At 44.3% G+C, this 20,918-nt stretch overlaps 1 protein-coding gene and 2 non-coding genes across 3 annotated transcripts in view; 2 read left to right on the top strand and 1 right to left on the bottom strand.

Moving 5' to 3' along the window:
• Positions 1-16,324, bottom strand: part of PPEF1 (protein phosphatase with EF-hand domain 1) — a 144,947-nt gene extending 128,623 nt beyond the window's left edge. The window contains exon 1 of the mRNA XM_032620331.1: positions 16,306-16,324. The gene's annotated coding sequence lies outside the window, so the exon portion shown is untranslated. The remainder of the gene's footprint in view (positions 1-16,305) is intronic.
• Positions 2,219-2,325, top strand: LOC116748202. The gene has a single exon (XR_004348213.1). It is a non-coding gene; the product is annotated as a U6 spliceosomal RNA (small nuclear RNA).
• Positions 16,325-19,712: 3,388 nt separating the features above from the next.
• Positions 19,713-19,785, top strand: TRNAV-UAC. Its single transcript has one exon. It is a non-coding gene; the product is annotated as a tRNA-Val (tRNA).
• Positions 19,786-20,918: the final 1,133 nt, after the last annotated feature.

The raw sequence follows: 20,918 nt of genomic DNA, 5'->3' as shown, positions 1-20,918 counted from the left end.
AGCCTATTTCGTACAAACAAGAAACAGGGGACCCAGCTTTCTAGCACCTAGCAGTCTCCAAACTGAGGTACCTGCCCCACAGAAAATACACAGGTATGTTGGACAATAGAAAGCAAAATATTAGAACTCATATTTTCTTATTCTTTCTGAATTTTCTATTTTCCTTTATGTTTGGTAATGTAAACAAAATATGAGTTCAGTAGTATTAGTTGTAAATAAATAAATATAACTGTATCAGAAGTCCATTCTCAAAAAGCTTTCACTGTGACAGGTTCATGATCAAAAACATTTGAAGAACCTTGATTTAAAGAGCCTGCTTCCTGGGGCTTCCCTGGTAGTGCAGTGGTTGAGAGTCCGCCTGCCGATGCAGGGGACACGGGTTTGTGCCCCGGTCCGGGAAGATCCCACATGCCGCGGAGCGACTAGGCCCGTGAGCCATGGCCGCTGAGCCTGCGCGTCCGGAGCCTGTGCTCCGCAACAGGAGAGGCCACAATAGTGAGAGGCCCGCGTACCAAAAAAAAAAAAAAAAAAAAAAAAAAAAGAGCCTGCTTCCTTTTGAAGAGAGGGAAGGAATACTGAGTAGTTTTACATTTTCATAAAGAGAAAGGATCAAGCATATTTCCAGGGATGAGTTCTGGGTACTGAAAAACCACAGTAAGTAGGAGAAAAGTGAGGCCATATTTGGCAAGTCATTAGAAAGTTATTAAAATAAATCAAAGGTGGGTTATAAGTCACTATCAAGTGAAAGAAATTCATAAAGACCAGGGCTGGGCAGATCTGTCTATTGGGGTCACCTGGTCAGCAGCCACAATGACAAGCTGAAATAGCTGTCCTGTGTTGAAGTTTATTGAAAGGCTCCATCTTGGGTACAAAAGTTGAGCTTTCTATGGTTGTGACTTAATAAATACAAGATTAGTAGATACCAGAATTTAAATTTTGACCACTGATAATCTAACCCTAGCTATGTCCTAGATGGCTTGAGTTTAAAACAAAGCAAAACAAAACAAAAAAAGAAACTCCTTACATTAACCTTGAATGTTCATAAATCAAATGAAAAATCTTCAGAGAGAGTAAGAGGGAATAAGGACACTCTACTCACTCTACCCTGTCTCTCCCATGGAATGAAGCTATAAAACCTGGACAGAGGGCTTCCCTGGTGGCGCAGTGGTTAAGAATCCTCCTGCCAATGCAGGGGACACGGGTTCGAACCCTGGTCCGGGAAGATCCCACATGCCACAGAGCAACTAAGCCGCTGCACCACAACTACTGAGCCTGCGCTCTAGAGCCCTCAAGCCGCAACTACTGAAGCCCGTGTGCCTGCAACAAGAGAAGCCACAGCAATGAGAAGCCCGCGCACCGCAACGAAGAGTAGCCCACGCTCACCGCAACTAGAGAAAGCCCGCGCACAGCAATGAAAACCCAACACAGCCAAAAATAAATAAATTTATTTTTAAAAAAAACCCAAAACCTGGACAGAATCCATGGACCAGCTATTTGAAGACTGGCAAATTCCAAGATGGCTCCTAATGATCCCTGCCTCCTGGTGTTCATGCCTTTGTGTAATCTACTCCCTTTCAGTATAAGGCTTGACCTAGTGACTGCCTTCTAATCAACAGAATATGGCAAATGTGTTGGCCTGTCACTTCCGTGACTTATGAAAGACTGTGCCTTTCTGCCTTGCTAGCAGACTCTCTCTATTGCCTTCACAACTAGTGCGCTTTTGATGAAGTAAGCTGCCGTGGTGGAGAGGCCCACATGACACAGGACTGAGGGAAGTCTCTGGCCAAAAGCCAGCAAGGAACTGAGGCCCTCAGTCAGACCTCAAGGAACTGAATCTTGCCAACAACCACGTGAGCTTGGAAGAAGATACTTCCCCAATTAAGCCTTAAGATGACTGCAGCCCAGCCAACACCTTGATTGTAGCAGCTTGTGAGAAATCCTGAAGTAGAGGGCCCATGTAAGCTTTGTCCAGATTCATGACCCACAGAAGCTGTGAGATCACAAATGAGCGTTTTAAGCTTCTAAGTTTTTTGTAATTTGTTATACAGCAATAAATAAGTAACACAAGGACTCTAGAAAGTAAATAGCAGAAAGCACACTGAGGAAGATCAGAATTTGAAGTACCACCACGCTGGTGGTGAGTTGACCATTTTTTCCCCTCCAATTCCCCCAGACAGGATTCAAGGAAGCAGAAATTAAAATCAAAAGCACAGTGAGAGTGCTTGCTTCGGCAGCACATATACTAAAACTGGAACGATACAGAGAAGATTAGCATGGCCCCTGCGCAAGGATGACATGCAAATTCGTGAAGCGTTCCATATTTTTCAATGTTCATTGCATCTCTATTTACAATAGCCAGAACATGGAAGCAACCTAAGTGTCCATCAACAGATGAATGGATAAAGCAGATGTGGCACATATATACAATGGAATATTACTCAGCCATAAAAAGAAACAAAACTGAGTTATTTGTAGTGAGGTGGATGGACCTAGAGTCTGTCATACAGAGTGAAGTACGTCAGAAAGAGAAAAACAAATACCGTATGCTAACACATATATATGGAATTTAAGAAAAAAAAATGTCATGAAAAACCTAGGGGTAAAACAGGAACAAAGACACAGACCTACTAGAGAATGGACTTGAGGATATGGGGAGAGGGAAGGGTAAGCTGGGACGAAGTGAGAGAGTGGCATGGACTTACATACACTACCAAATGTAAAATAGATAGCTTGTTAGATAGCAGCCACATAGCACAGGGAGATCAGCTCGGTGCTTTGTGACCACCTAGAGGAGTGGGATAGGGAGGGTGGGAGGGAGGGAGATGCAAGAGGGAGGAGATACTGGGATATATGTATATGTATAGCTGATTCACTTTGTTATAAAGCAGAAACTAACACACCGTTGTAAAGCAATTATACTCCAATAAAGATGTTAAAAAAAGCACAGTGAGCTAACACTGCACACCTATTAGATTTTTTTAAAATTCTAATAATATCCAGTGCTGGCTAGGATATGGAGCAACTAGAACTCTTATAGTTTGCTGGTGGGAATGCAAAATGGTGCAGCCACTATGAAAAAATAGTTTGGTAGTTTTTCATACAGTTGAACATACATATGGCACTTGCCATATGACATAGCAATCCTACCCATCCGTGGATATTTATTTCAAAGGAATGAAAGCTTATATTCATACAAAAACCTGTACCCAGGTTCATATGGTCAAATACCAAAAACAGCCCAAATGTTCTTCAATGGGTGAATGGATACACAAACTGTGGGACATCCATACAATGGAATGTTATTTACCAATAAAAAGGAACAAACTACTGATACACACAAGCTGGATGAATCTCAAAGGCATTATGCTGAAAGAAGCCAGGCTTAAAACGTTGAGTACACTTATATGACACTCTCGAAAACACAAAACTGTAGTAATGGAGAACTGATTAATGGTTGCCAAGGTTTATGGGGTGGGGGGGGAATATGACTACAAAGGAATAGCAAGAGGGAGTTTTGGAGGCGATGTTCTGTATCCTGATTATGGTGGTGGTAACACTAATCTACCCACGTGTTAAAATTCACAGAACTGTACAACAAGTCGGTTTTACTGTACACTAATTTAAAAATAAATTTTTTAAAAAACTTCAGAGCTGGCTCTGGCTTAGCACCTTTGGGTCTGTAGATATTAAAGTCCCCATGGGCTGACTCTGACTGCCAAGGGCCTTCTTAAAGCACAGCCAGAAGCAGCGTCTGCTGCTGTAAACTACGAGCACTGCGGAAAACACTTGCCTTTCCCTCTGACTTCACTTTTAGCTCTCTATACATGGGCAAAACTCAAAAAACAGAGATCCCAGTGAGAAAACGCACCCCATCCAATCCTTTACTTAACAGATACTTACTGAGCAAGTTCTAGCTATGAGGCAGGGATACAACAATGAATACATTCTGATTCATTTCCCTACCAGGTTCACAGTGCAATGAGGGACACGGGCCCGTCCACAAATAATTTCAAGACAGGAGGTGTAGGTACAGAGATATGCCGTGTGCTATTGGAGCCCAGAAGGATATGAGCCCTACCAGGGCAAGTCAGGTAATGCTTCCTAGAGCATACAAAGTGGAGAAAGGCATTCCAGGGCACTCGGAAGCAGGTTACATTTGAGTAATGTTTCCTGAGACTAGGGGATAGAGGGTGTATAGAGCAGAGGATGGGGATGTGAACCTGAGGAGGCAGATTGGTGCCAAGTGTGACTGTTCTTGAAAATCGCAGCAAAGAAGTCATACGTTAATCTGTCAGTTAGGGATTGCAATTTCAAATGCTTACATAGGCTGGAGTACATAATATAAATGAATAAAGCAGCCTAGGTGGAAATGATGGGACATTCTAGAGAGTTCTTGTCTAAATGAGGCAGCTGCTACTTACCAGTAGCTCCCTCTTAGGCTGTCATCCAGAAATCCTGGCCCACTGTTACCCAGTGTAATTTTTGAAGAGAAACTGACATACTTTTATGTAAAATCTCCCTATTTTTAAATGTCAGTATGAGTATACTTCTACAAATGATAAGGTGTCATCGATTACAAGGTGTACTATTATTTTATGTACGAATAAGAAAGAAAAAAGCCACCCATCAAACTATGACACTCCATCGATTTTAAGGCACGTTCCAATTTCAGAGGTGCCAAAATGTGAAAAAATGTGCATCTTAGAATCAATGAAATGCAGTAATTCTCATTTTCTCAGAACACTGTATAGACTCCGGGGTGAGGCTGCCAGATTGCAAACTCTGTTTAAGTGAAGGGGAGCCTAAGAGTAATCTGATTAGATTCACACTTTAGGAAGATCACTCTGAAGGTCAGATGTGATGACCTGGGAAAAAGCCAGCCAGAGAAAGACCAATGAGGAAGCTCCTGCAAGGATCCAGGAGATCGATGATAAGTGCTGAATTAAAGCGGTGGCACTGGAGATCAGGGGCCAAATGTGAAAGCCTTTTTCTTTTTAATGTGAAAGTCTTTTAGGTAATAAGTCCCACAGGTCCCAGACTGGGTATAGGTAGCAAGGGGGACAGAGGCATCCAGAATGATTCCAAGGTTCCTAGTTTGGAATACCAGATGGATTCATCACTTCTTCAACAATGCTCACTGGGTGCCAGGCACTGCACTGGGCCCTGGGGGTACAACGGTGGATAAGACAGACATGGTCCCTGCTCTCTCGTCATTTACGGTCTAGTGAGTGACGCCATTAATTGCGGTAGAGTGCTACCGGGTATGGGGTAGGACGCGAAGGGGGACAGGCGTGTTTATGGTGGAGAAAAATAACGAGTTAAAATGTCCGTATAGCCAGTAGAAGCTCCTTTTAAAGCCCAGAAAATAAATCAGGTCTGCAGATTCTGATTAAAGAGGTCATCAGGTTACCGATAACAGTTAAAGTGATTAGAGAAGGTAGAACAGGCTGGGAGAGCTTGTAAAGTCACAAGGCTTTGGGGGCAAAATCAGAAGCCCAGAGGAATAGAGACATTTAAAGGGAATGAGGAGGAAGGAGCAAACAAAGGAGACTAAAAAAGCAACAGTCCAGAAAGGAAGAGGCCCAGGAGAGAGGGTTATCTGTAAACCAAGGGAGACATATTATCATATAATCCAATATGCCTTTATCTATAATTACTGCACAGGGTAATTTACCTTGGCAATGTACAATTCAGATTTTCAGAGTTTATGGGTATTTTGCATGAATTCCAAATAGGCTTATCAGAACTGCTTCTTATTTAGAGAGTTGTGATATTTTTAAATATTGCCACAATCTGTTCGTTTAGCTTGCATGTGCTTGCGTTTTGCAGGCGCCTCAGTTTGACATCTAGCATGAGTCAATGGCAGAGCAATGTAATTCCTTCTTTCTTTTCCTTCTGCAGGAGCTATGATCTGTCATTCCAAGACAAATGTAAAACAAAGAGTACACATTTATGCAATTCCCTCTCGTGTCAAAGCACTGTGAATTGGGCAAAACTGACCTAGGCACAGACAGTGGAGTCCCTTTGCAAGATCATCACGAGGGCCTTGGCCCAGAGCTCTGTAACAGGTGAGCCTGTGATATGATAAGATACTGGTCCTCTGGACTTGTTCAGAAAGGCCCTTCATTTTATGGGAGAGGAAACCAGGCCCAAAGAGGTTAAGCAGCCTCCCCAACATCATAGTTGTACAACTTGGTGGCCAGTACTCTTTCTATTACATCAAGGTGATCCAATTCCACCCTATAAAGATAGCTCCAGGGATTTCCCTGGCGGTCCAGTGGTTAAGACTCTGAGCTCCCAAATGCAGGAGGCACAGGTTTGATCCCTGGTTGGGGAACTAAGATCCCGCATGCTGCACGGTGTGACCAAAATAATAATAACAAATAAATACCTTTCTAAAAGATAGCTCCAATGCAATATATATTAAAGTATGACAAACTCCATACACAAAACATTAACTCTACTAGAGTTGGCCAAACAACTAGACAGAGGAAGGTTAACTTTTAAACATATAGTTCCATGTCTACCCAGGTTTCATTCAATTTATCTGCTACTTTAAGAGTTTTTATCCTTCCCTCTACGTTTTACCAGTTCCACACAGGTTGAAGGAAAACAGACCCTGAGATTTTCACTTTGCTGGTTGCTGAATTAGCAACCATCGCCACGCTTGTAGATTTACTTGAAGAGGATTCCTCAGGCTCATCTGGAATTTTCCAGAGGTAGATTCTAGAATTATTCTTTAATAGGTTGCCTTGGCAACCCCACAGTGATGGAGGCAGGTATGACAGTACCTGCCAACAGAATGTGAACAACACAACCTGGATGAGAGAACCACTTCCTGCTTACTGGGAAGGCAGGTTCCAGGTTCTTCAAGCTTTCTTTTTGCCAACCGTTGTCTCCCTTTCAACCATTTTTGTTTTTATGAACACAGACAACAACAGTTGGTTTCTTAGAGGAATGTTGAAACTATTACCTAAAGCAAGGCCGAGGAAAGATCCATGGCTTTCTTTTCAAAACACTTGCTAGTATTGCCTCAGATGACTAAGAGTTTATGGTGAAGACTGTGGAAAAGTTTTTAGTTTAAGAATACTTATTCTTGGGAATTCCCTGGCGGTCCAGTGGTAAGACTCGGCACTTTCACTTCCATGGGCCCGGGTTCGATCCCTGGTTGGGGAACTAAGATCCCACAAGCCGCAGAGGCGTGGCCAAAAACAAAACAAAACAAAAACTTATTCTTGTCTTGGTTTTATTCATACATTCATTCAACAAATATTTGTTGAGCATCTACTGTGTGCAAGGCACTGTTCTAGACCCTGGGGATATACTACCAACAGAACTGACAAGGTTGGTCCCTTCCCTCATGAAGTTTATAGCCTTGTGGGGGAAGTAAACATTAATCAAATAATCATAAAAATAAATGTGAAATTGCAAAGGAGAAGCACATGGATTATAAGAGTGAGTCAGGAGGTCAAGCAAAGGCTTCTGAAGATAACACTTTTTTATTTTATTTTATTTTATTTGGCCCCACAGCGTGGCAGGTGGGATCTTAGTTCCCCGACCAGGGATCGAACCCACGTCCCCTGCATTGGGAGTGTGGAGTCTTAACCACTGGACCGCCAGGGAAGTCCCTGAAGTCGATCTTTAAACTGACATCGGAAAGACAAATACTGATTACTTAGTTGAAAGTGCTGATAGGGGAATGGAGTCAAGCATACACTTGAATTAAGTTTCAGTGACCTGGAGCACATAACTGGACTCCATGATTTGGGGACTTTCAAAGGAGAATCTAGGGTTTAATATGGGTCTTAGTTTACTAAAGCTGAAGTTAGTATCTTCACCAATATCCCAAAGAGGGCACAATCTGTGAGTGTCATTTACATAAAACTCTCTAAAACAGTGCTTCTCAAACTCTGATGTGCTTACAGATAACCTGGGGATCCTGTTAAAACACAGATTCCTGGGCCCAGCCCCTAGAGGTTCTGATTCAGTAGGTCTGGAGTAAGGCTCATGAATCTGTATTTCTAATTAATTCCCAAGTGATGGTAAAGCATACTTTGAGAGGCACTGCCTCATAACACAGGATGATATTTGTTTAAATCTCTATTTCTTTTTCAACCCACTCTCTCATGACTTTTAAAGTCAAACTATATTCTACAATGCTTTTGTGATTTTTACGGTCAATTCAGTAGTATCACCAGAACAAGAGAATGTTGTGATGTATAAATCAAACAATGCCATAGCTAAAGATTTCAAATATTTGGAAAGAATGAGAGAAATAACAATTACAAGCAAACTGAGGTATCAGTAACGTACTAAAACTTCACTAATTTACCCCAGTGGTGTGGACTGTTAATTCTTATTTTGTAATAAGTCTGATTTACAAAGTGGTTTTAAGGAATGTAATACAAATTAACCTGATGTAACTAAGGACAGGCAATTCCTATATGTTTAATGACTTTTACTTTAACAGGTAGATAAGAGCTATTTGTAATGAATACTCTCACATTTTGAATGAAGCTCTGGATTTCACATTACATGAGATAAGAATAACCTCCCCGCTTAGGTCTCCGTTTCTCACTACTAAACACAATTCCTGCTGATACGCCATGATCCTGTTGGTATGGCTACATGAAAAGGACACTAGGAAAACCAATTGGTGAGAGATCCAAGATTTCTCTGCACTGTTTTTCCTGAGAAGGTTGTGAAGTTAATATAGGGTCTGGAGCAAACTACTGTCATTTTTAAAAATAAAAAATGAAGTCTCTGTGCATGGAAGAATAGGAGGATTAGGAAAGGGGACCAGGAGTAAGTTCTTGTAATTTTGAGTAAACATCAGCTCTGCCACTTACAAGGTGGGCACCTTAGGTAACTTTTATTACTTCTCTGGGCCTCAGTCTTCTCATTTTTAATATAGGGATAATAATATTTAAATGGAATAATCTAAGTGGAAAATTCTTCATAAACTATAAAGTGCTAAACAGATATTAGCTACCATTTCTAGGAGAGGCCTACATTTCCTGAGTGGTTACACATCCTGGAGAAGAAATGTGGTCTGACCGGTGGGTTGGGGTATGTCTGGGCGCATCAGAGAATTCGGTTCCAGAGTCAGATCTAGCTCCACCACTTAACAGCTGTGTGTGAGCTTGGGAAAATTACCTGACCTCTCTGTGCCTGTTTCTTAAAAACCAGGATAGTAATAGCGCCACCCACACTGCGTTGACGTAAGGAATAAATGGGTTCATAGATATTGTGGCAGCCACTACTAGTTGCCTAGCCAGTATCTATTCTCCTTTCTTCCTTACCAATAAAGTCCCAATTTTATTCTAGGTGGCAATGGACTCAGCCACCAAAACTTGATTTGCTAGGATCCCTCGCAGTTAGGGGTGATCATGTGACTCTGTTCTGGCCAATACGACATAAGCTGAAATCTACTGGCTGAGGCTTCCAGAAAAGCCATTTTTTCTGATAAAAAAGACAAGACAGCTGTCATGAGCCCTTTCCTTTTTGCCCTTCCCCCACTGTGCCTGGAACCATGACATAATGCCTGGAGGAGGAGCAGCCCTCTTGAGTGCATTAGGAAGAGAGGCTCATGCTGAGAATGATATTGCAAAAAGACTGAAGGATGAGCCTGGGACACAGATGACGATGTGAAGTTGCTTCTTTCCTAACATCATATCACATGAGATAAAAGGCAACCCCTCTGTGTTAAGTCCCTGTTATTTCATCATTTACCTCATCACACGCGGCCAAACATTCTCTAAGCGATACACTCGTAAAGCAGTTTGAGTGATGCCTGGCCTACCGTTAGTATTCAGTAAATGTTATTATTTGCCCAGCATTCTGTTGCCTAGCCAGGTGGCCGACAAGTATTCCCCTCCATCCCTTGCAATAGTACCCCAATTTTCCTTTATGAGATCAACCCTCTCCCTATTCTAAGCCCTGTGGTTTGCATGGGATTGACACCACCCTCCACTCTAAGTGTGAGACTTCACTGGCTTAATTCAATCAGCATGAGCCCACTTCCCAAGCAAGAGTGACTGCCCAGGGCTGGGCACATAACACAGGCCTAGGCAGCTCGCACATCCTCTTTTCCTGGCAAAGGGGAGTGTTCAGGTGGGCATGTAACTAAAGTCTGGCAATATGAGTCATCTCCGGGCTCCTATTCTATTTAATCAAATCTACAGTCAAGGACAATAAAAAATTCATATCCAGATCGCCTTTCCCAAAGAAAAGAAACAGCAATAAGATCTACCATTTGCAATTGTGTGAATTCGTTCAAATTTCTCTTCCAAAAGAAAAAAAAACCCAGCCGGCTGAAACTGTTTTGTTTTTGTTTTTTGTAAACACGTCCAGGAGAACTCCTTTAAGAACAGATGTGCATCTGGGTTTTCGAATGAACGTTGGACCCGGAGGCAGACGCTGGAAACCTATGACTAATATTTAAATAATATTCACAGACAGTTGTCATGGCAGCCTGCTCATTCTGCACAAAATAGAACCCACTGCATTTCAACAAGATTTAGCAAAGGAAAGCTGCTAGCCTGCGGACAGCCTCTAACTGAGTTAAACAGCCTATTAATTGGTTTTGGTTTTATTATTATATATAGCCTTCAGACTATACCCTAACTGTATCCAAAAAAATCACAAACACTTAAAATCACTAATACAAACACATAAGATGATCTTTGTTTAACACCTCCACCACTCTTGAAATCTTCCCATCAGACTAGGAGGAAAGCTTAGAGGCAAGTCCCATTGTGTGCACAGCTGAATCCACTTAAATCTAAAGACAGTAAGTTTGGTGGAAGTAGAGTGAAATTTCATTTCCCTCACCAATTAGCATTGGCTGGATGCCACTATCAGGCACCTCCTCTTAAGTGGGGTTCTGTAGGAGTGGGGAGGAGCCAAATTGTTCTGTGCTCAATTACATAGTCCCAGGGGAGTGACTTTAGAAACTGGAGGCATCTCAAGTCATATAAATAATGGAGGGGGAGACAAAGTATTTACAGCTGATCTGTTTCTCCCTTGAGCGGCTATCAAATCTAAGCTCATTGAATGTGATTGCAGGTGATTTTGTAGATTATATATAGCTGGTGTTGAGGGGAATACTACAGGAGGCCATCTTTCCTTTTAGACAGGCTTTCCCATATCACCCTGCCCCTCTGCCTGCTCTTTTGAGTTTCTTCTTTAAGAAAGAAGAGACAGGGTCTAATTAAAATTCAGTAACATCCAAAGTTAGGAAAAACCACATCAAGCCATTATCATCCATTAATACCTTGGAATGAATCAGTCCTTTGGGTTAATTAATGTTCTTCAAACTCCTTGAGATGGGGCCATGTCATACACTTAAAAACACAAAACAAAAAATTCCCACACTACCAAACACTGAGCTCCTAGACATATTGCAGGTATGTGACAATAAACAACTTCAATCAAGGGACTGGGACACTGAGAAGCAGTCCCTCAGTAGCTGGTGGGCAGATTAAAGACATTGCCAAAATGGTATAGGAGAGAAATGTGGAAATACTGAATCAGTAGTGATTGTATTTTCCCTCAAATAACTGAAACTCCCACTAAACAGTAGCATTAAAGATTAGGGATTTTACTTTTCACATATAACCAGGAATCTGGAAGTAGTAAATTTGGGGCTGGGACCCAGGTAACCTCCTTCTTTCTGCTGAGCAATGTAGCTTTCTTCCTCCTGACTGTCAACTCATGGTCACAAAATGGCTGCTCTCCCTCCAGCATCACATTTGCGTTCTGAGGAGAAAGTGAAGCTAAGGGCAAAATGGGGCATACCAGCTGAGTCTACCTCCTTTTAAAGAAATGGTTTTGTAAACCCAGCTACTTCCATACAAGTCATTGGCCAGAACTGTGTCACACAGTCTCTTCTAGCTGTAAGCGAACCTGGGAAATCAAACTGTTTTAGCTGGACACATTGCTGAGTCAAACAAAATCAGGCAGTGCAGTGTAGAGGTTAAATACAGCCTATAGAGCCAGATGGCCTGGGTGTTAAAACCCCACTCCTTTATTTACTACCTGTGTGACTTAGTTACCTAATTATTCTGTGCTTTGGTTTTCTCATCTGTAAACTAAGCATAGTAACAATACCTTTCTCACAGGGTTCTTGTGGGGATTAAATGAGTTAATATGAGTAAAGAGTTTGAATAGTCTCTAATACATAGCAAGCATTATACAAATGTTTATTCTTATTTTTATTACTGACAAAAAGAAGATATCTGCTAGTTGCCCTGCTGCATCTGAGAACTGATGGCTGCCCAGTACGCCGGAAAACCAAAGCCCTGACCTGCCAAAGCGGCGATTCCCATGACCATCAGCCTCTTTCCACATTTCCTGGGAACTGATAGCAACAAAACTTCCCAGTGTCTGAGCCAGGGAAGCAATGCCAGCCACTGCGGTGATGTCCAACATTTTAGACATGAACCATCAGGACTCCTTCAGTTGCAAGAGTCAGTAACCCCGACTCCCACTGGTCTAAGCAAAACTGGAAATGCACCCTTCAAATAGCTGAAGAGCCAACAAGTATACTTAAGGTCTGACTTGGTCGGGGCCTTAAATGATAGCACCTGGTCGCTGTTTCTCAGCTCTAATCCCTCGCTGTTGGCTCCATTCTCAGGCTTCAGGCAGGCAGCCGATGTCTTTCAGACTTGTGGTCACCCACACTATCTTCTCAACATCCTCCCTATGTTTTGGTAATTCCCCACATCTGAGTCCTCAAAGGAGAAACAAGGAATTTGCTTTTCCAGCCTCTCTCATAGCAGGACCACAGGTATGTGACCTAGGCTCTGCCAGAGACCTAAATTTAGAAAAGGGCAACACAAGGAGTCAAGGGGTTATGAAAGCCATCCTCTCCCAAAGTTAGTGGCAGAAGGGTCCAGTTTGCAGATACAGCAGTGATAGAGACTCTGGGCCCCATCACTGGCTTGCATTGCTAACTCTGTATTCAGAAGGGGCAGCAGTGGGCAGGCATCTTTGATGGTGCAGCCCCTCAGTGAGATTTAGACATCATTCCTGGCTTTGGAATCTCCAAAGCCTTCTCGGAGAGCCTGTGGGCCACTGTATATCCTTTAATAAACTCATTTTCTTCTCAAACTAGTAGGAGTGTTGAATCAGCTTAGGTGATATTATACCTTAAATCTTAGTTTATAATTATCAAGGTTTATTTTTCACTGCTGTTCCTGCACAGGTTGGCTGCAGTTCTGTAACATGTGGTCTTCCCTGTAAGACTCAGGCCAACCTCTCTCTGGGGCACTGCTGTGCTCATAACAAAGGGGAAACATCAAAGCAGCACCCTGCAAGCTGGCTCTTCACACCTGTGCTTGGAAGTGAGGCACATCGCTTCCGCCCACACCCAACTGGCAAAAGTCAGTCACCCGGTCAAGACTATCAGTGGGGCAACTGTGTAAAAATCCCATGTAGGGAAGAGCAGTAAATATTTTGGGCAAGAAGGTTCTGCTGTGGGCAACTCAGAGCCCCGTCTGATACAGTGCAATAATCAGATGGCAGCAGAACCTCCAGCCTCTGGATTAGCTCACGTTGAGTCCAGGGTGAACACGGAAATGTCTCTTCTCAGGAATTCACACAAAAGGCCCAGGGTTAGCTTTGATTGGGACTGACCTGGCAAGAGTCATTCCCCAACCCTGAACAGATCCATTCAAGACATATTCATAGAGCGGTTACTATGTACTAGGCGCTACTTAGGTTCTGGGAAATACAGCAGTGAACAAAACCAAATCCATGCCTCATGGAACTTTCATTCTAGTTGAGGATGATAGGGGACAGACAATATCTAGAAATAAGTAAATATCTAGAAAATTAGATAGCGATAAGCACTGTAGAGAAAAACAAAGCAGGAAAGGGGGATACTGAGTTTCCAGGGTGAAGGGGAAAGGAAAATAGCAATTTTTAAATAGGGCAGTCAGGAAAGGCCTCACTGAGAAGATATCTGGGCAAATACCTGAGCAAGATGAGACAGCAAGCAATGGGGTGACCTAGGGAAAGAGCAGTAAAGGCTGCGAGAACAGCAGGTGCAAAGGCCCTGAGGCAGAAGAGTCCTACTGGGTTTGAAGAACAGCAAGCAGGCAAGTGTGGTCCTGTAAAAGCAATGTAATAGGATATATGATCAGAGAGGTAATAAGTGGAAGATCAGATCATGTAGGGCCTTGCAAGCCACTGTAAGGCTCTGGCTTTCTTTCTAGTTAAGGTGGGGAGCTACTGAAGGGTTTTGAGCAGAAGTGACACAATCTAACTTAGGTCCTAAAAGGATCACTCTGGCTACTGTGTGGAGAACAGTCTGTAGGGAGAAAACGGCAGAAGCCGGGAGGCCAGAATATGAGGTTCTCGGCAATGATCCAGACAAAAAGTGATGGTGGCTTTGATTAGTACGGTAGCAGGGCAGATGGCAGAAAGTGATTAGATTCTAGATAGATCTTGAAGGTGTAGCCAGTAGGATTCGCTAGTGAGATTAGATTTGAAGTGTGAGGGGAAAAAAGGAATCAAGTATGATTTCTTCCATTTTTTTCTACGTTTTAGGCCTAAATAACTGGAAAGTTGAGGTTGCCCTTATCTGAGACAAGGAAGACTGAGAAGGGAGAGGGGATGGAGATCGGGAGTTTAGACACAGACAGAATAGGATTGAGATACCTATTAGACATTTAAATGGACATGTGTAGCAGGCAGATTTGGAGTTTGGGGTAAAAGTTTGGACTAGAGATATAAATTTGGAATTCATCTAGGTTACAGACCATATTTAAAGCCATTAGATTAAATGAGGTCACCAGAGTGGTGAGAATGAATAGAGAAGTCCACGAACTGAGACCTGTGGCGCACCCATGTTCACAGGTCAAAGAGATGAGATCCAGCAAAGGTGACTGAGAAGGGGTGACTGGTGAGGTAGGAAGCAAAAATCAGGAGAGGGTGGCATCCTAAAAGCTGGGAGGGGAAAGTGCTTCCAAGAGGAGCAGAGGAACCGGAGAGAGCACCTAAAGACATATTTTCTAAGAGTTTTGCTATAAAGGAGAGCAGAGAAATGGGAGTAGTTGAGGCAGCAATGAGATTAAGAGATTATTTTTTAATGATGAGAAAAAAATTACAGTATGGGACTTCCCTGGTGGCGCAGTGGTTAAGACTCCGAGCTCCCAACGCTGGGGGCCTGGGTTCAATCCCTGGTTGGGGAACTAGATCCCACGTGCATGCCGCAACTAAGAGTTCACATGCCACAACTAAGGAGCTGGCAAGCCACAACTAAGGAGCCCACCAGTCGCAACTAAGACCCGGTGCAACCAAATAAATAAAAATTTTTTTAAAATTACAGCATGTTTGTATGCTGACGGGAATGATCCAATGGAGGAGGTAAATAAAGATGCAGGAGAGGGACTTCCCTGGTGGTACAGGGGTTAAGGATCTACCTGCCAATGCAGGGGATACAGGTTTGAGCCCTGGTCCGGGAAGATCCCACATGCCACAGAGCAACTAAGCCTGTATGCCACAACTACTGAGCCTGTGCTCTAGAGCCCGCAAGCCACAACTATGGAACCTCAGTGCCACAACTACAGAAACTCAGTGCCACAACTAATGAAGCCTGCATGCCTAGAGCCCGTGCTCCGCAACAAAGAGAAGCCACCACAATGAGAAGCCCGCAACCGCAACGAAGAGTAGCCCCCGCTCGCCGCAACTAGAGAAAGCCCACGTGCAGCAATGAAGACCCAATGCAGCCCAACATTTTTAAATAAAATAAAAATTTAAAAATAATAGTAATAAATAAATAAATAAAGATGCAGGAGAAAGAGGGGAGTTGTTGCAGGGCTTTCCTTGAGTAGGCAAGCGCAGGTGGAGGGCTGGGTGTCGACAGGAACTCAGACAAGTCATCTAGGGCATGAGTTCTTAACTATGTCACGATTAACATTTGGGGCCCAGTTATTTCTTGTGGTGGGTGGCTGTTCTGTGCACTGCAGAATGTTTCACTACATCCCTGGTCTCTACGCACTAGATGCCAGTAGCACACTAACCCCGACAGCCCAGTGCGTCTCCAGACATCGGCAGATAGCCCCCAAGATTTTGCCCCCTCCGCCAGGGAACATTTTGGGTTCTCACAACTCGGGGAATGGTGCTATGGGCATCTAGTGAGTAGAGGCCAGGGATGCTGTGCAACATCCTACAATACACAGGACAGCCCCCCACGACAGAGTTACCCGGTCCCAAATGGCAACAGGGCTGTGGTAGGAAATCCCTGGCCTAGATCTAGGAGGGCACAGATGCAGGCAGGTGAGCAGATGTGGGGCTTACCTGTGGAAGTTCTCTTCAGGTTGCTTGCATTTTTTTTTCACTGAAATAAGGAAGCAAGGTCATCAGCTGTAGGTGAGTTTGGGGAAGGAGGTACAGGAAGTTTAGGGAGAGAAGACATGAACCTGTCCTCTAGGTGAGGTGGAAAATGAATGGACAGGGAAAGTAGACATGATTCTGGGCCGCATTAAGAACACACTTGAGGTACTTACTCAAGAATTTAATGTGAAACCAGCAGGCCTGAAGGTGTGTTCCTCCTGGAGCCATATTCAGAGGCGAAGAGGGGAAACAGTTGGATTTAACAGACTGGTTTGCCAACAACTACAAGCAACAAAGGGGCAAAGGAGTGATAAAAATGACCACAGAACTTGAACTGGGTAAAAAGACTAAGGGATGTAATTAACTATGAAAAGGTAGGTGGGCAAAAAGTAACGAACACCCATTCCAACAGGCTAGTTTCAAATGTTCTGATGAGCCGTAAAAGGGGAAAAATAAGGTGAACTCTGCCATACTAAGGTAACCACTCACTTTCCTTAGTAAATACTTGAATATACACTGAAAGACAAAGTACAATCATTTCTAAGTGAAATCAGCTCAATGGAGCTTCCTAAGTCAGCTCGGTGTTTGGGGCCACGGTTTCCTTGGTTGACGAAAGCCAAACCATCAGTGAAGGAAGCCGTCAGTGAAGGAAGCCATCAGTGAGGAAACCATCAGTGAAGCTAAACGCTGGGGAAGTCACACTAAACACCTGAGAGATCAGAGGACTCAAAAAGTTTGAAGTGACTTCTAGTCTTTATTTGCTAGTTCGTTTATTTCTCTGGTAGTTGTTCAGATGATTATGGGCAGACCCGGGGGTCACAGGCCTCACAAATCTGACCGAACAGACTAAAGTGCCAGGGGAAACTGTGGCCAGCTGCAGCACAAGCCATGATGCTGGTGGTATCAAGGTGAAAGTCATCAACAGCGGTTCACGACAGGCTCTTACTTCTGGCTTTTAGGGATTTCATTTAAAAATTACAAAAGACAAAAAAGGTATCCACTTCCTCACTGGCATGCATACAAAATATTATAAGACACCAATGGCACTCTTATGGGAACAACATGTAGCCTCTATGAACGCGGGCCTCCCCAAATCACTTAGATATCAGAAAACTGAGTATGAGCCCAGCCCTGCCACTCACCAGCAGAATGGTCTCGGCAAGACATTCGAACTCTTCGGCTTCAACTTCTTCAGCTGGAAAATGGAGATAGTAATACTTACCATGGCTACCTCATAGGAATGTATGTGAAAGTGCTTTGTAAACCATATTGCACTTTACTAGCAACAGAGATTGTGAATACAACTTGAAGGCAGCAGAGGAGTGGAACAGAAGTCTCCCTCCTTTTTGCTAAAGGCAGAATCCTGTGTTGTGTGCATCAGAGGTGTACCAGCCTCTTTTCTTTGTGTGGGAACCTGGCCAAAGCTTGCACGTGGCGAACCCACCCTTATAGCAAGGGCAGACAGAAAGCTCGAGGAAGGGCAAAGTATTCCCTAGAGACAAACCAAAACACGACTAGTGAGTGTAATTTTAGGCCCAATTCTTGACAGCCTCGTTTTGAACTGACATGGGTTTGGCAACGGGTTAAATATACTGATCAATGGGCATCATGGGAGTCATTATGGCTCACTGACTAGCAGGAAACATGGAGTTTTCATGAATTCATCCTCTGGCTAGTGGCTGTCCACTCATGGTCATCTCATGGCTCACAACCTAAGCGTCAAGTGTTCAAGAGGCCTCTCGAAACGTATCAACAAAAAGGCATTCTGGAAGGGGTCCATGATGAACATTACAGGGAGCTAACTAGGATATAGGAAACCTGGTACTAAAGAACCTAAGCCAGCCTGCCTCTATTTCTGTGGAAAAATTTACATGATAGATAAGTGCCTCCATTTTCCCAACCCGGAAAGTAGAGAGAACATTTAGACCCAGAGGGAAAAGGGGGTGTCTAGTCCAGCCCATGCATTTCACAAAGGGGGATACAGAGGCTTGGAAAGTGAACTGATGTTCAAGAGTACACAGCTAGTGAGTAGCCAAGGCAGCGCTAGAATCCTGACCACCACCCCCAGATTAGCGCACCTTCCACCCACCTGTTTCTCCCAGGGGCCTTCCCAGGAAGACAGGAGTTGGCTGAAGGGGTTGCTTTCATACAATCAGTATCACTTCTCCATCATTCTGCCAGCCTCAAAGTCAGACGCCTGGGAAAAGGACAGCTGCAGCCTTCAGCCACTCCAACTCACCACTGAAAGAGCCGCCCCCGACCCACCCAAATGGTTTCAAGTGCGTTTTCAAGCTTGAGGATGGCGAGCAATCCCAGGATGGTGACGAAGATCCATCCAGAAGCACTGGGGAGGGCAAACGGCACCGACAATGGAAACCAAAAAACGATACCATACAGGCGGCCTTCGTAATGGAGGGTCCCAGCACCTTATCGGGACCACAGTCCTGGAAGCACAGGGGCAGGCTCATGGGCTGCACTCTCACGGGCCCGCGCTGCGTTTAATGCTCCGCTGTCATGGTTGTGGAATTGTCAATAACTAATGATCAAGGAACCTGATATTTTCATTTTGCATTGGGCCCCTCAAATCTTGTGGCCGGTCCTGCTTCCCCCTCCCCGCGCCAGCCAAAGAGACGGCCTGTTTATACCGGCCTCCTCATCCCTCCCCTACCCCAGACAAATAAGATCAAACAAAAGCCCTGTAATTTTTAGCCCCTCCGGGGCTTCCGGAAGGGGAAGAATGTTGTGGAAAAGGTCAGGGGAGCATTAAGAGCCTGTATCCTCGGGGAAGAGGCACAGTGACCAGCTGCCTTTTCCAACCCTGGCAAAATAAAGGCCAATATAAAAATGAGCCCCCAGCCCTCCCCTCCAGCCCCGTGCTGCCTGAATCTTCGGCTCCTTGTGGTGCTCCTGTGCGCCCTGCTCCGGACTCAAGGCTTCCAGTGCTGCCGGAAGCGGCTCAGTGTGCCCGGGGGAAAGTGGGGAAGTGCGGGTTCCTCAGGCTGAGGGGAGCTGTCAAAAGGGGCCGCGCCCCGGGTACTGTCCCCTTCCGCCCACCGGGCCGACCTCGCCGACGCCCGGGCTGCGGGAAAGTTTGGGGAAGGGTGACTAGCGGGGCGGCGCTCTGGCCAGGAGGGTAACCCCTCGCCCCGGCCTCCCCGTGGTCGCAGGGGCGACGAGGCCTGCGGGGTGGAAGGACGAACTACCCAGACGCCGGAGCCGGAGCCCGCCACCTGGCCGCGAACACCAAATCTCACAGGCGGCGCGGGGCCACGGGGGGGGCGGAGTTACGGCGGATGGGCGGGGTTTCAACCGAGGAGCCGGTTCTCATGTGACACTATGAATAAACTAATGATAAAAGGGTGTTGCAAAGGGGTTCCATAGTGTAGTGGTTATCACGTCTGCTTTACACGCAGAAGGTCCTGGGTTCGAGCCCCAGTGGAACCAAACTGGCACGGTCGATTTTTCGCTCTTTAAAGAAAAGAAGTGCTTTTCTTTCTCCCATTAATTTTTTTTTTTAATCTTTATCCGTCTACTTTTTGGAATGTTTTTATCGCAGAAGCGTAATGACAGATAGCCACTCCTCCCATCCCTGCCGCCCTCGCCCGACCTAGGAAACAGCATAAGTGGGGGCCTGGCCGTGTTGTAGTCCCGAGGGCGACCCCGCCCCGCCAGGGCCCTACCCCGACCTCTCCTTCGGTGCTCCGGGGCGACCTCGGGAAATCCGGCGCTCGTGGGAACCAAGATCACCCAGCACGGCCCCTTCCTTACAAAGCAGGGCAGGCCGGCCCTCCAAAGCCTCCAACTAAACTATGACAGTACAGCGGTGCTTTGACTGCAGTTAAATTATTAAAGGTTTATTATTATTAAAGGTTTAATTTTTTCAGTAAACTCTAAAATACAGAGCAAACAATAGTTCTTTTCTTTCTAGTACTGCAGTAGGGTTTGTTAAAGAGACCTTCGTCTGTTTAATGAAGAATCCATACATAGTATAGAATAAGCGTCAGGCTTGTGGACACCCCCAAAATGCTGATTGAATGAGTAAACTTTAGTTCCTTTTTGTTCCTCTGTATTAGTTCATTACAGCTTCGCTTTGGGGGGTTATTATCTTTTCAATATTGACCTTTTTCATCTTTGACAACAGGAGTGAAGTAAAGGTCTCTGGGACCCTGGGGGATTGAGGTGAAAAAGGTCAAGAACTAAAGTGGTGGCCAAGAACTAAAGAGGGAAGCGGATTAATGTACAGCATGGTGATTACAGTTAACAATATTGTATACTTGAAATTTGCTAAGAGAGTGGATCTTAAATTTTCTCACCAGACACACAAAAAATGGTTACTTTCTAAGACAATGGATGTGTTGCAATATATATGTATACGGAAAAAAAAGGGAAGGGGAAACTCAGTATTTTTCTTTGAGTGTTTCCACATAGTTTTGTTCATACAGTGGGTAAATTTGTATCCTTTTCTAACTCAGGATTATAACACATGATTGTCCTTTTTATTACAATCACTTCATTAACTTTGTTTTTAAACCTTCTTAACCGTTTTTAAGTGTATATTTCCGAAATGCTAAGTAAAG

The sequence above is a fragment of the Phocoena sinus genome, chromosome X (assembly GCF_008692025.1).
Source record: "Phocoena sinus isolate mPhoSin1 chromosome X, mPhoSin1.pri, whole genome shotgun sequence".
Classification (NCBI taxonomy): domain Eukaryota; kingdom Metazoa; phylum Chordata; class Mammalia; order Artiodactyla; family Phocoenidae; genus Phocoena; species Phocoena sinus.
Note: the sequence above shows the minus strand (reverse complement) of the source record. Positions and strands in the feature narration are given on the sequence as shown.